Source organism: Nannospalax galili, unplaced genomic scaffold (genome assembly GCF_000622305.1).
Source record: "Nannospalax galili isolate Female #2095 unplaced genomic scaffold, S.galili_v1.0 scaffold4045, whole genome shotgun sequence".
Lineage (NCBI taxonomy): Eukaryota > Metazoa > Chordata > Mammalia > Rodentia > Spalacidae > Nannospalax > Nannospalax galili.
In genome coordinates this window covers 38772-50660 of record NW_008352721.1, presented here as the reverse complement: position 1 = coordinate 50660, position 11889 = coordinate 38772, and positions in this window count along the sequence as shown.

Genomic DNA, 11889 nt, shown 5'->3' with positions numbered 1-11889 from the left:
TTGTGTGTTCTTTAAATTCACTGAATTCTTTTATCATGTTTATAATTGTTCTGTTGAGTACCAAGTCCCATGTTATCTCTAGGATGTTCTCATTGTAGTCCTCTAGAGAACTATTGGTACTTGATGGGGATATATTATCTTGGTTTTTCATGTTATTATTTTTTCTCTGTGACTTTGACATGTGGATTTCTTTTGTAGCTTCTGATTCTTACGTGTTATGTGAGACTCAAGCCTTCAAGTTTAGGTCTGCTTCTTTTTGAAAACTTTTTGTGTCTTTGTGGTTTACTTTTGGGACATGAAAAGCTGGTTTTTCTAAGCTTCCAGTTCTCTCTTTTGATTTTATATTGGAGTAGCCAGATTGCTTTTGTCTTCAGGAGTTCCCACAGAGGCCCAAGTCAGATGAGGATCAGATGCTCTCAGGCTTTCTCCTAAGGTCTGGATCGCTCCCGGAAAGATTTTGGCCTCAGGAATTTGGGGGTCGGAGTGGCCTGGGAGCTGGGCCCGGGAAAGATGCTAGTCTAGGGCAGCTGGTGGCCATGCCACCCAGAGATGCAAAGGCTGATGGGGGTGGGAAGAGGCACCAAGGGCTCCTGGGGATTGAACTGAGGAACTTGGTTGGTCTGGATGCAAAGGATCAAGAAGAGGAAAGGTCAGCCCATGCAACCAGGAAAGAGGATGGTGGGTTGTGCAGTCCAGGGAAGCAGAGGGAGGTGAGGATGGGACCAAGCTCCAAGGTCTCCCGGGAGAGTGGCTGGCTTATTGTGCTGACCAGGGAAGCAGAGGGAGGTGAGGGCAAGGCCAAGCCCAGAGGGCTCCTGGGGACTCCAGAAGGAACTGGGTTGGTCTGGATGCAAAGGATCAGGAAGCAGTGGTGGATTATCCCGGTGCCTAGGGCACCAAGATAAGGAATGGGACAGGACCCAGGCTAGGAGGAGAGATGGGCAGGGGAGATGGGAGGGTGAATGAGGCCTGGAGAGAGGTCTGCGGGTAGGGGAGAGACCTGTGGGTCATGCAGGCCCAGGGAAGCAGAGCTGAACCACACCTTTTTGTGTGACTATGAAGACATTTCCAGAGAGGATTACCCAAGAGAAGAATTACTTGAAAGTGGGTATTATTATCCAGTGGGATTCAGTCACATGCAGAATGAAGGCGGAGCAGGGCAGCCACAGTAGAGTGTTAACATTGTCTCTGTTTCTGGATCCAATGTGATATGAACTTTTCTGCTCTACCTAACCTATAGTGAGATGGTCTCAACCCTTTGAAACTATGAGTCAAATGAAGCTCTTTCTTTTAAGCTGTTGCTGTAAGTTATTTCATTACCATGACATGATAAGAAGCTCTTACAGCTTGTTTTTATTGTATTATAGCACAAAGTCTGTAAGTCTTTTTAATAACCTTTCTTTCATCAGTGATTTGTTTTGCCTTCTTGATGTTGGACATCTCTGACATTCTTTTCATTTCTTCCTTCTACTAAATTAAGGTTCAATTTCTTGTTTCTATAAGACCTGCATGGGCTTCATTAGGTAATTCACTTGAAACATCTCTTTAATGCAAACATGAATAGCCAAAATCTTATTTATGAAATTGTCTTTTCTGTATCCCACTGATTGTGATTCATTTTTTTCTAGGAAGCTTTAAATTTTTTATTTGATTTCTTTAGTGACTCACTGTTCAAAAGTACAGTATTAAATCTGCAAGTATATTTTTGTAGCTTCACTTACATTTTGTATCTATTTATCTTATTTATCATGATATAAACAAGCCCATTTCACATTTCAAATTTCTTTTTTTAAAAAAATGTTTGATTGCTTCAAATTTGGTCTACTTAGAAAAAAACTTCCATGCAATGCTAAGAACTGTATGCACCCCTTAATCATTGTCTGTTAAGGTCAATGAATATGTGGTCAATTTTGACTCTGAAGTCTCTCTGAATATATTTTTGTGCACTCATTGCACAAAATAATAGTTTTCATAATGCCATTTTTCAAGTGTGTCCTTCTATTTGACTGTATTCGCTCCACTATCTTTTCTTTTCCCATTGCATCTCCCTCCTAATACATTTCCTCTTCCCAAACAGTCCAGTTCCTATTTTCATATCATCTATATCTGATCCTGTTGAAGTGAACTGACTTTAGATTGATGCCTGGAACAGAAAAACCTCAATAAGCAGCATATTTTAGATCCAAAACTGTTAGAATTAGCTATAACATACTCCATTCTGTCCATTGATATTAAATTTTTGTATCAGTTTCATAACTTTTATTAAATGAAAAAAATCTGGACTAAACAAAATGACTTTTAACTAGCCTTGCAACTAAAGAGCTGCTCTAAACAGAACCCTGAGCCATGTACTCTTGTGTCCTTGGCACCTGCCCTTGATCACTTGATCAATTTGCTCCTCTATCCAAGATAATGAGTGACTGTGTATATGCTTGAGAAATTGCACATCAAAGCGCTGAAAAGCAGCACATCTTCATTGAGAACAATGAAAATTGAGATGACTGCTTGACACTGTGTGTATGATATTTTTTAGGCCTAGGAATGAATGAGCAAGATTTTATGACAAGATAAGGGTGGATCCAAGCTTATAGTTGCCCTAAATTGATGTTGGAGAAACAAGTTTAAATAAGATTATGGGACACTTGTTAGAAACCCAAATTCCTCATAAAGTTGAAAGCAACTTTTTAAAATTCAAGCACATGTAATATACCTGCATCATATCTATCTCCCACTGCCTTCACTTCCCCCCCATCTCCTGCACAATTTAATTTCTTTTATAAACACTGAATCCAGTTTTTCCTGTCCACACGTATATGTGTGTAGGATTATCTATGGGGGCAGAGGCAACTTACCAATTGTCACACACACCCCCAAAGAAGAGTGATTCTTCCTCCCTAAGCATCTATCAACTGCTATGACCTCTTCGTCTAGGTGTGCAGCATCGTAATCCCTTCCCCCACTACAAGCTGGGATTTTTTTTAATTGTGTATAAGTGTATTGCTTGCATGTACGTAAGTGCACCTGTGTCCTGCAATGCCCACAGAGGTCAGAAGAGGCTGTCAGATGCTCTGGAACTGGATTTTCAGATGGTTATTAGCAGATATGTGGTGCTGGGAATTGAACCCAAGTCCTCTGCAAGAGCAGTCAGTGGTCTTTACTGCTGAGCCATCTCTCCAGCCCCTGCAGTGTTGCCTGTTTGACACATGTATCTGTCAGTTAATTTTCCTATATATTAAAGGGATTGTCTTTTCAGTGTCCTTTATAGCCAATCACTGATCTCTGTGTGGATTACCAGGTGAGCACTAGAGGAGATAAAATTTCAGGGCCATATTTAATGAGATATATTTGTACCTGATAAATGATCTCTCAGACAAGAGGACTTATTACTAAGCCTGATAGCCCGAGTTTGATCCCTGGGTGGAAGGGAACATGGTAGAAGGGCAGACGTGAAAATGGCTGTCCCATGTGCACTGTGGCCTGTGCAAGCAGACACTCATACATGCTGGCATACACACACACACACACACACACACACACACACATACACACACACTATTAGAAAAATTGGAAAAATATTATCTCTCTCATTTTATATAGTTGTGGGAGAATGAGGGTCGGGAAAGTCATACTTAGAGTCAGTGTACACATTGCCATATTTATCTCTTCCCTATCATAAAGCACTGCTCAGAGTTGCAAATTCAGCATTTTGAAATGAGGTCCCTGAAGAAAGAGGTCTGGTCCCGGTTCCCCTAATGGCCGATTCTCTCATACTGTCTTTTTTATTCCCTTCTTTTAAGGGTTTTTTTTTTTTTTTTTTTTTTTTTTGGTCTTTTTGAGACAGGGTCTCCCTGTAGCCCCAGCTGTCCTGGATTCACCATGGAGATCAGGCTGGCCTCCTGCCTCTGCCTCCAGAGTGCTGGGATTAAAGGCGTGCACCACCACACCCGGCTGATTTTCTTTTTTTTTTTTATTTAGTTGTTCTCATTTGAAAACCATTTTATATCAGGGTTGATCTTTTAATTCAGGTCTGCTGGAATAGGATTTGGTTCATGACTCCCATATAGGAGTGGGTTAATTTATTTGTGCTATGGAATCAGGGTAAGCTTAATAGTGTGTGAGAAACTTTAAGGGAAATTTCTGTGAATTCAATAAGAGAGCTTGATATTTAGATACTTGGGCTCCAGTTAATCATTGGTGGTCAATGATTTTAAAAATGCTTTGATTACTGCAAGTGTGAAGCCAGAGCTGGAAATCTGTATCAGCCCCTCTGCTCCAAGGCTCAGAGAAAATTAAAGAAACAGATGTGGAAGGAATCAGGAGTAAGAGGATGGGGAGGAGTGCTGTGAAAGGCTGGCCTATGGACATGATGTGGCTGTTATACACATGAACTCACAGCAGCAGTGGCTATCAGCACAACATCAAGAGAGTTAAAAATTCCAGCTTGGGGGCTGGAGAGATGGCTCAGCAGTAAAGAGCATTGACTGCTCTTGCAGAGGACTTGGGTTCAATTCCCAGCACCACATATCTGCTAATAACGATCTGAAAATCCAGTTCCAGGGCATCTGACAACCTCTTCTGACCTCTGTGGGCACTGCAGGACACAGGTGCACTTACATACATGCAAGCAATACACTCATACACAATTTAAAAATTTTCCCAGAACTAACCATAAGTCCATCCTATGTAGAAAAGAAGAAATGGACATGCAGCAAAAATATAGATTGAATAAAAAGTATTGGTGAACTGGGAAACAGAAGATTCTGTAGTCACAGGCAAATAAGCCAAAAATGATTATGGAACTTCACCACTCATACCACGCAGGAAGAAAAACATTCACAATCATGCCTCTGCAATTAGAGGATTAAAGACAGCATTCTGAGATGTCATCAGGGCCTGTGATACTCTGTCTCTGTAGTAATTCAGAAGATAAGCCCAAGATACCAGCCTTTTTTAACAACATGCAAAGGAGAGAGGGCATTCCCAGAAGACTGGCCATTAATCTTACTCAGGTACCCCTCAGCTGAGGATATCAATACAAGTTTTTTAAATATATTCCACCGTTAGATTACTGTTATTGAGGTAGAGTCTCATACAACCCAGATTGGCTTCAAAGTTTCTATGTAGTTGAAAATGACATTGAACTCTTAACCCACACACACACACACACACTTCTATCTGTAAAACTCTGAGATTATGAACTTGTACCATGCCCACCCTCTACCACTAGATTCTTTTGTCAAATGGTAGCTTCATGCCTAACTGTATTCTCAGGTTTCTACATGTTTTCTCATCACTATGACCAAGTATCTGGTAGAAGTAACAGGAAGAAAGAATGTCTTTTGGCTCAGTTTGACTGGGAAGGCATTGTGGCAGAAGCCTGAGTGCCAGCTCCTAAATCAGAAGTTAAAATGATGATTACAGTCATGCTACAAAACAACATGGTCCTTTTTATTCTGACAGCAGCACAAGGGAGAACTTGCGCCACTACAAAAGTCAAGTGCTGGGTGAATATTCCGAACAACCCACATGGTGTGTCCTAAAGGCCTCCAAAATTGGCTTACGTACTCTAATTAAATCACTATCAGACTTTGCCCTATATTTTAATGATTTGAGGACATCATGGCTTGAGGTCCATTGTGCTGGGGAAAGAAAGGCCCTGCAATTGTTGGTGCTAATCATAAGATTAGGCACAGCAATCTGCTGTTGACTTAATTTTTTATGTCTTTGATCTCCTGAGTAATGACATTTTCTTCTAGATTTCCATCAAATAATGATCCTCCAATCTCCCAGCTCCTAAGACTTTCTCATGGCTCTGTTAGCCCAGGAAGGTAGAGATTCAATCTTTGGATAGCGAGACTCTGTCTCAAAAAATCAAAATCAAAACAAAAAACAACCAAAAAAACCAAAAAACAAAAGAAAGAGGAAATGATATTGCTAAATTAGGACAAATCCAAGAAATTTCTTATAAAATATTGATGATATTCTCCTGTCTTTGATAGTAATACATGTGAGAATCACATGCATCCAACAGCTTAGACCTTGTACTATTAAGACCTGAAGTGCTTGTGAGATGACTCACTGAATAAAGGCTCTTACCACCAAGCCTGACAACTTAAGCACACTTTTGACCCACGTGGTGGAAGGAGAGAACCAACTCCCAAGTGGTTACACACAACACACAAACACAGACACACACACACACAGATAGATGAATGAATGAGTGAATGAATGAGTGAATGAATGAATGAATGAATGAATGTAATTTTAAGACGCTTTATAAAGATTTGGAAAGAAGAGTTTCCTTCAAATTACATACATCACAGGTGGAAATATTCAGCACACCACAGCAGTAAAACCACAAGGACATCTTTCATGGACCCACGTTCTAGAATAAAACCTTTCCATTCTGATCATCCGTAGTCTCACCAGCATCTGAAAGACAAGGTTGTTTGGGCCTGAGAACCCTTAGAATGCTCAAAAATTGTCTCTTCATTTCAGAGAAAGAGGCAGTATGTTATAAACGTAGATAACTTCCACTTATCAGCTATGAGCTTAATTTATTCTTTAACTGCTTCTTGGGGTATTTTGTGGATGATTAGTGCAATCAGATATATTCACTAATTAAATTTTCATATTCTTTTCCTTCTAATCTACTACACCATTTGATAGTTGTTGTTGTTTGTTGTTGTTGTTGTTGTTGTTGTTGAGAAAGACAGAGGTTCATACAATCTAGATTGGCATCAACGTTGCTATGAAGTTGAGAATGACCTTGAACTCCTGATCCTCCTACCTCTATCTCCCAGTCGCTGAGATGACCAGTTTGAACCGCCAGGCCTTGCTTCTAACACTAGATTCTTTTGTGCTATTGTTCCTTTATGTCTACATTTATGAGTTTTCATGGTTGTGAGAAAGTACCTGGTAAAAGCAACTTAGAGAGAAAGGGTTTCTTTTGGCTCACAGTTTGCCTGGGAAGGTGTGGTGGCAGAACCATGAAAGCCAGCTCCTAAATCAGGAGTTAAAATGAAGATGACAGCCATTCTACAAAACCACATGGTCCTTGATATTCTGACAACAGCACAAGGAAGATCATGCACTGCTGTGGAAGTACAGTTCTGGGTGAATATGCCTAACAACCCAGACAATTTGTCCAGAAGGCCTCCAATATAGGTTTACTTGTTTGAATTAAATCTCTTACCAGACTCTACCCAATATTTTAATGATTTATCAGCACCATGGTTCAAAGCCCCTCATGCTAGGGAAAGAAAAGACCTGCTATTTTTGGTGGTAAGATTAGACATGACAGTCTGCTGTTGACTTGTTTATGTGTTTGATCTCCTGAATAATAACTTTTCTTCCAGATTTCCATCAAATGATAATGCTTCAATCTCCCACCCCCACCCCACAATCCCAAGAAGGTAGAGAGTGGTCCCTGGATAGGCAGGGACTATGTGCCTAGTAAGAATTTGAAAATCCAGAAAACGGATCTTGCAAAATCAATATTCTTCAAAATTAAGGGATAAAAGTCTTAAAGCAGAAAGCTAAAGATTAAAAGAAAGCAAAAAAATTACATGGGAAGGGAAAGAATCCACACAGTGCCCTCTTAAAAATCTCCTACCAACTAAGAGTGGAGAATTCAACACAACACATTACGCTATAAAGGTTTCCCACATAGAAAGATTACACATTATATATAGCTGTTTCAAATAAAAATGTTAAAACAGTAATAAATCGGCTTACAGTCTATGAGTATATGAACTTTTACTATAGCCTGATTCCATTACTAGCTATAAGCAAGAATTTTATCAACTACCAAAAACAATACTATGAGGATTGCTTTAAAAAACATGTCTTAACTCTCCTGTGGTGGTCAACCTGTAATCCCATGAAAACGTTACAGAAACCAATCTATAATCTCACTCGTCAAAATGAGGAAAAAAGTGAAGGGGGGCTCTTCAGCAGCTCATTGAATCTTGTAATTTCAAAAACCACAAAAACTGTGTTTTTGACACAATAGCACACCTCTCACCTCAAAGAATGTAAGTGATAATTTCTTCTGAGACCAAATATGAGTAAGCATGGCTAACGAACAAAGAATAATATAAGAGTTGAGGGGGGGTTGCAGTGAAATATCAGTGACTATGGCCCAGGAAAACAGATTCAGGTTACCCCACACTTCATGTTCTAATGCATATACAGTTTCATGAACATTTTACTAACAGAACAAAAAGAGCCACAAATTAAGGCATTTTTCAAATAATTTTGATAGAAGCATTAAGTAGTCAGCTACAGAAGAATAGAAATCTCAGCTAAAGTTCTCAGGTGAAATTTTAAGACACTCAACTGTCTAGTTCCCGGCAGGCTCCTAACATGGTGGTGCTGCTCCCAACATTCTAAACCGGTGGGTTCAAATTCAGCCCTGGGAAAGTTCAATCCTGAGCAGCTTATGTCATTGAAAGCTACCCAACCACATAACTGCCTGTAAAAGATGTCTGGCTTTCCCTTCTTCCTGCTGTTTCTCTGCTCCCTGGGTGGCAGCCCAGCGGTCTGTTTTCTCTCAAATAAACTCCTAACCCCACCACCATGAAGTTGTCCACTGCTCTGCTTCCATACATCAACCTTTTGGTTGGTAAAAGATAGTGGTCTGCTAAGCACACTAACACATTCCAAAAGCATTTTATCTGTTACTTACAGTAGCAAGAAGCCTCTGGGAGAAGGTTGGTCAGGAGATTAAAGTACCTGGCCTGGATAAAGACCCAACATTCCAGTTCTGCTGGTCATAGGACCACTCCCCAAAAAAGGTACCACATTCACCTTAAGTCATGCCAAAGAGATGGGTGGAAGCCTAGTGTGTTAATGACAAAGTGAACTTTTACTATCTGGAAGCCCTACCCCTAATGCAGGGGTTAGGGACCTGATTGCAGTCAAGAGATCGCCATATGTCTGCTCACATAACTGAATTCTTCAGAAAAACATAACTTCTCCTCTTCCTTCCTTATATCTCTCTACTAAGCTTGCTGTTCCTAATGTTGTATGTGCTACCCCAACATTTTGTAATTCTTTACTTTCTTTCTATAGTCCCTTCTGTTCCCTGCCATGTAGCTGCTAATATGAAATGTGTCTGACCATCATTCTGGCTCCAAATAAGTGTGATTTTATGGCATTTTATTCCTTCTCCATTCCAATCTCATTCTCAATGAAACTGCTGAAATTTACCACTTGTCTGCTGTGATAATTTTCTTATGAATGAGACTAACAGCCCTAAAGGAGTGCACAATTTCCCCTGTATGAAAAGGATGTGAGTTAGGACACAGAAGTGGAAAAATGAATGGTTCCTTAGGGTGCTAAATATAGGCTATGATAAAGTATAATTAAGCTGTAGACCTGTAACATTCCAAATTCTCCACAATTATTGAAGTTGTACTCAGTTGATGAGGCTTTCACAAAGTTCAGTTTGATCATGTACAGTTTTTCCAGGAAATTTCATTCACAACAAATACAACTGGTGTTAAGATAAAACATATTTGAATTAAATGATACCATACATCAAATGAACCTAACAGACATCTTTCAATTATTCCACCCAAACACCAAAGAATAGACTTTCTACTCAGCACCTCATGGAACTTTTTCAAAAATTGACCACATACTGGGCCACAAAACAAACTTCAACAAATACAAAAATATTGAAATAATTTCTTGCATTCTATCAGACCGCAAAGCAATAAAGCTCAAAATCAACACTGGACGACAGCCTAGTCACCACATGAACTCATGGTGATTGAACAACACACTCCTAAACAATGAGTGGGTCAAAGGAGAAATTAAGAAAGAAATAAAAGTATTCCTGGAATTCAATGAAAAGGACAATACAACAGAGCCTCTGGGACACATTAAATGCAGTCCTAGGAGGGAAGTTCATATCTCTAAGCACCTACATTAAAAAATTAGAAAGAGCCCAAATAAATGACTTAACACTGCAACTCAAGGCACCGGAAAGGCAAGAACAAATGAAACCCAAACCCAGCAGAAGAGAAGAAATAACAAAAATCAGAGCAGAAATTAATGAAATAGAAACAAAGAAAAAATACAAAGAATCAATGAATCTAAGAGCTGGTTCTTTTAAAAAAGGTAAACAAGATAGACAGACCCTTAGCCCAGTTAACCAAAAGAAAGACAGAGCCAATCCAAATCAACAAAATCAGAGATGAAAGGGGAAACATCACAACAAACACCCAAAAGATCCAGACCATTATAAGGGAATATTTTTAAAACCTATATGCTACTAAATCTGAAAGTCTAAAAGAAATGGATGGGTATCTGAAACCATGGGAACCTCCAAAGTTAAACCAAGAAGAGATCAACAGTTTAAACAGACCCATAACATATAAGGAAATTGAAACAGTAATGCAAAACCTCCCAATTAAAAAAAAGTCCAGGCCCAGATGGATTTGCAGCAAAATTCTACCAGACATTTAAAGAAGACCTCCAACCAATACTACTTAAATTATTCGAAACAAGAGAAACAGGGGGAGAATCCCAAAATTCCTTCTATGAAGCCAGCATCACTCTAATACCCAAACCCAGTAAAGACACAACCAAAAAAGAAAACTATAGACCCATATCTTTAATGAACATAGATGCAAAAATTCTCAACAAAATACTTGCACCACAAAGATCATTCACCATGAATGATCATTCACCAATCCGGCTTTATTCCAGAGATGCAGGGCTGCTTCAATATATGCAAGGCAAAAAACATCATTAATCATATAAATGGACTCAAAGACAAAAACCACATTGTCATCTCAATAGATGCAGAAAAGACTTTTGACAAAATTCAGCATGCATTTATGTTCAAAGTCCTAGAGGTAATTGGACCGGAGGGAACACACCTCAACATAATTAAAGCTAACATCATTCTAAATGGAGAAAAACTGGAAGCATTCCCATTAAAATCAGGAACCAGACAAGGATGTCCACTATCTCCACTCCTTTTCTACACAGTGCTTGAAACTCTTGTTAGAGCAATAAGACAGGAGAAGGAAATTAAAGGAGTACTAGTTGTAAAAGAAGAGGTCAAACTATCACTTTTCACAGATGATGTGATACTATACCTAAGAGATCCCAAAAGTTCCACCAGAAAACTCCTAGAACTGACCAACACTTTCAGTATAGTGGCAGGTTATAAAATCAATCTACAAAAATCAGCAGCCATTCTATATAGCAATAACGAGCAATTGGAGAAAGAATACAGGGAAATGCTCCCATTCAGAATTGCTGCAAAAAATTTAAAACATCTTAGAATAAATCTGACCAAAGACACCAAAGATCTCTACAATGAAAATTTTAAATCGTTAAAGAAAGAGATTGAGGAAGACATCAGAACATGGAAGGACCTCCCATGTTCATGGATTGGAAGAATTAATATTGTCAAAATGACCATCCTACCAAAAGCAATATATAGATTCAATGCAATGCCAATCAAAATCTCCATGACATACTTCAAAGAATTAGAAAAATCCATCCTTAAATTCATATGGAAGCACAAAAGACTCTGGATAGCCAAAGCAACCCTGAGCACAAAGAGCAACACTGGGGGGATTACTATACCACATCTCAAAGTATACTACAGAGCCATAGTCATAAAAACACCATGGTACTGGTACAAAAACAGACACATAGATCAATGAAACCTTATTGAAGATCCAAACCTGAGTACACGCAATTTCAGCCATCTGATATTTGACAAAGGTGTCAAGAACACACAATGGAGGAAAGACAGCATCTTCAACAAATGGTGCTGACAAAACTGGATCTCCACCTGGAGAAGAATGACACTAGATCCTTATCTTTTACCTTACACAAAAGTCAGCTCCAATTGGACCAAAG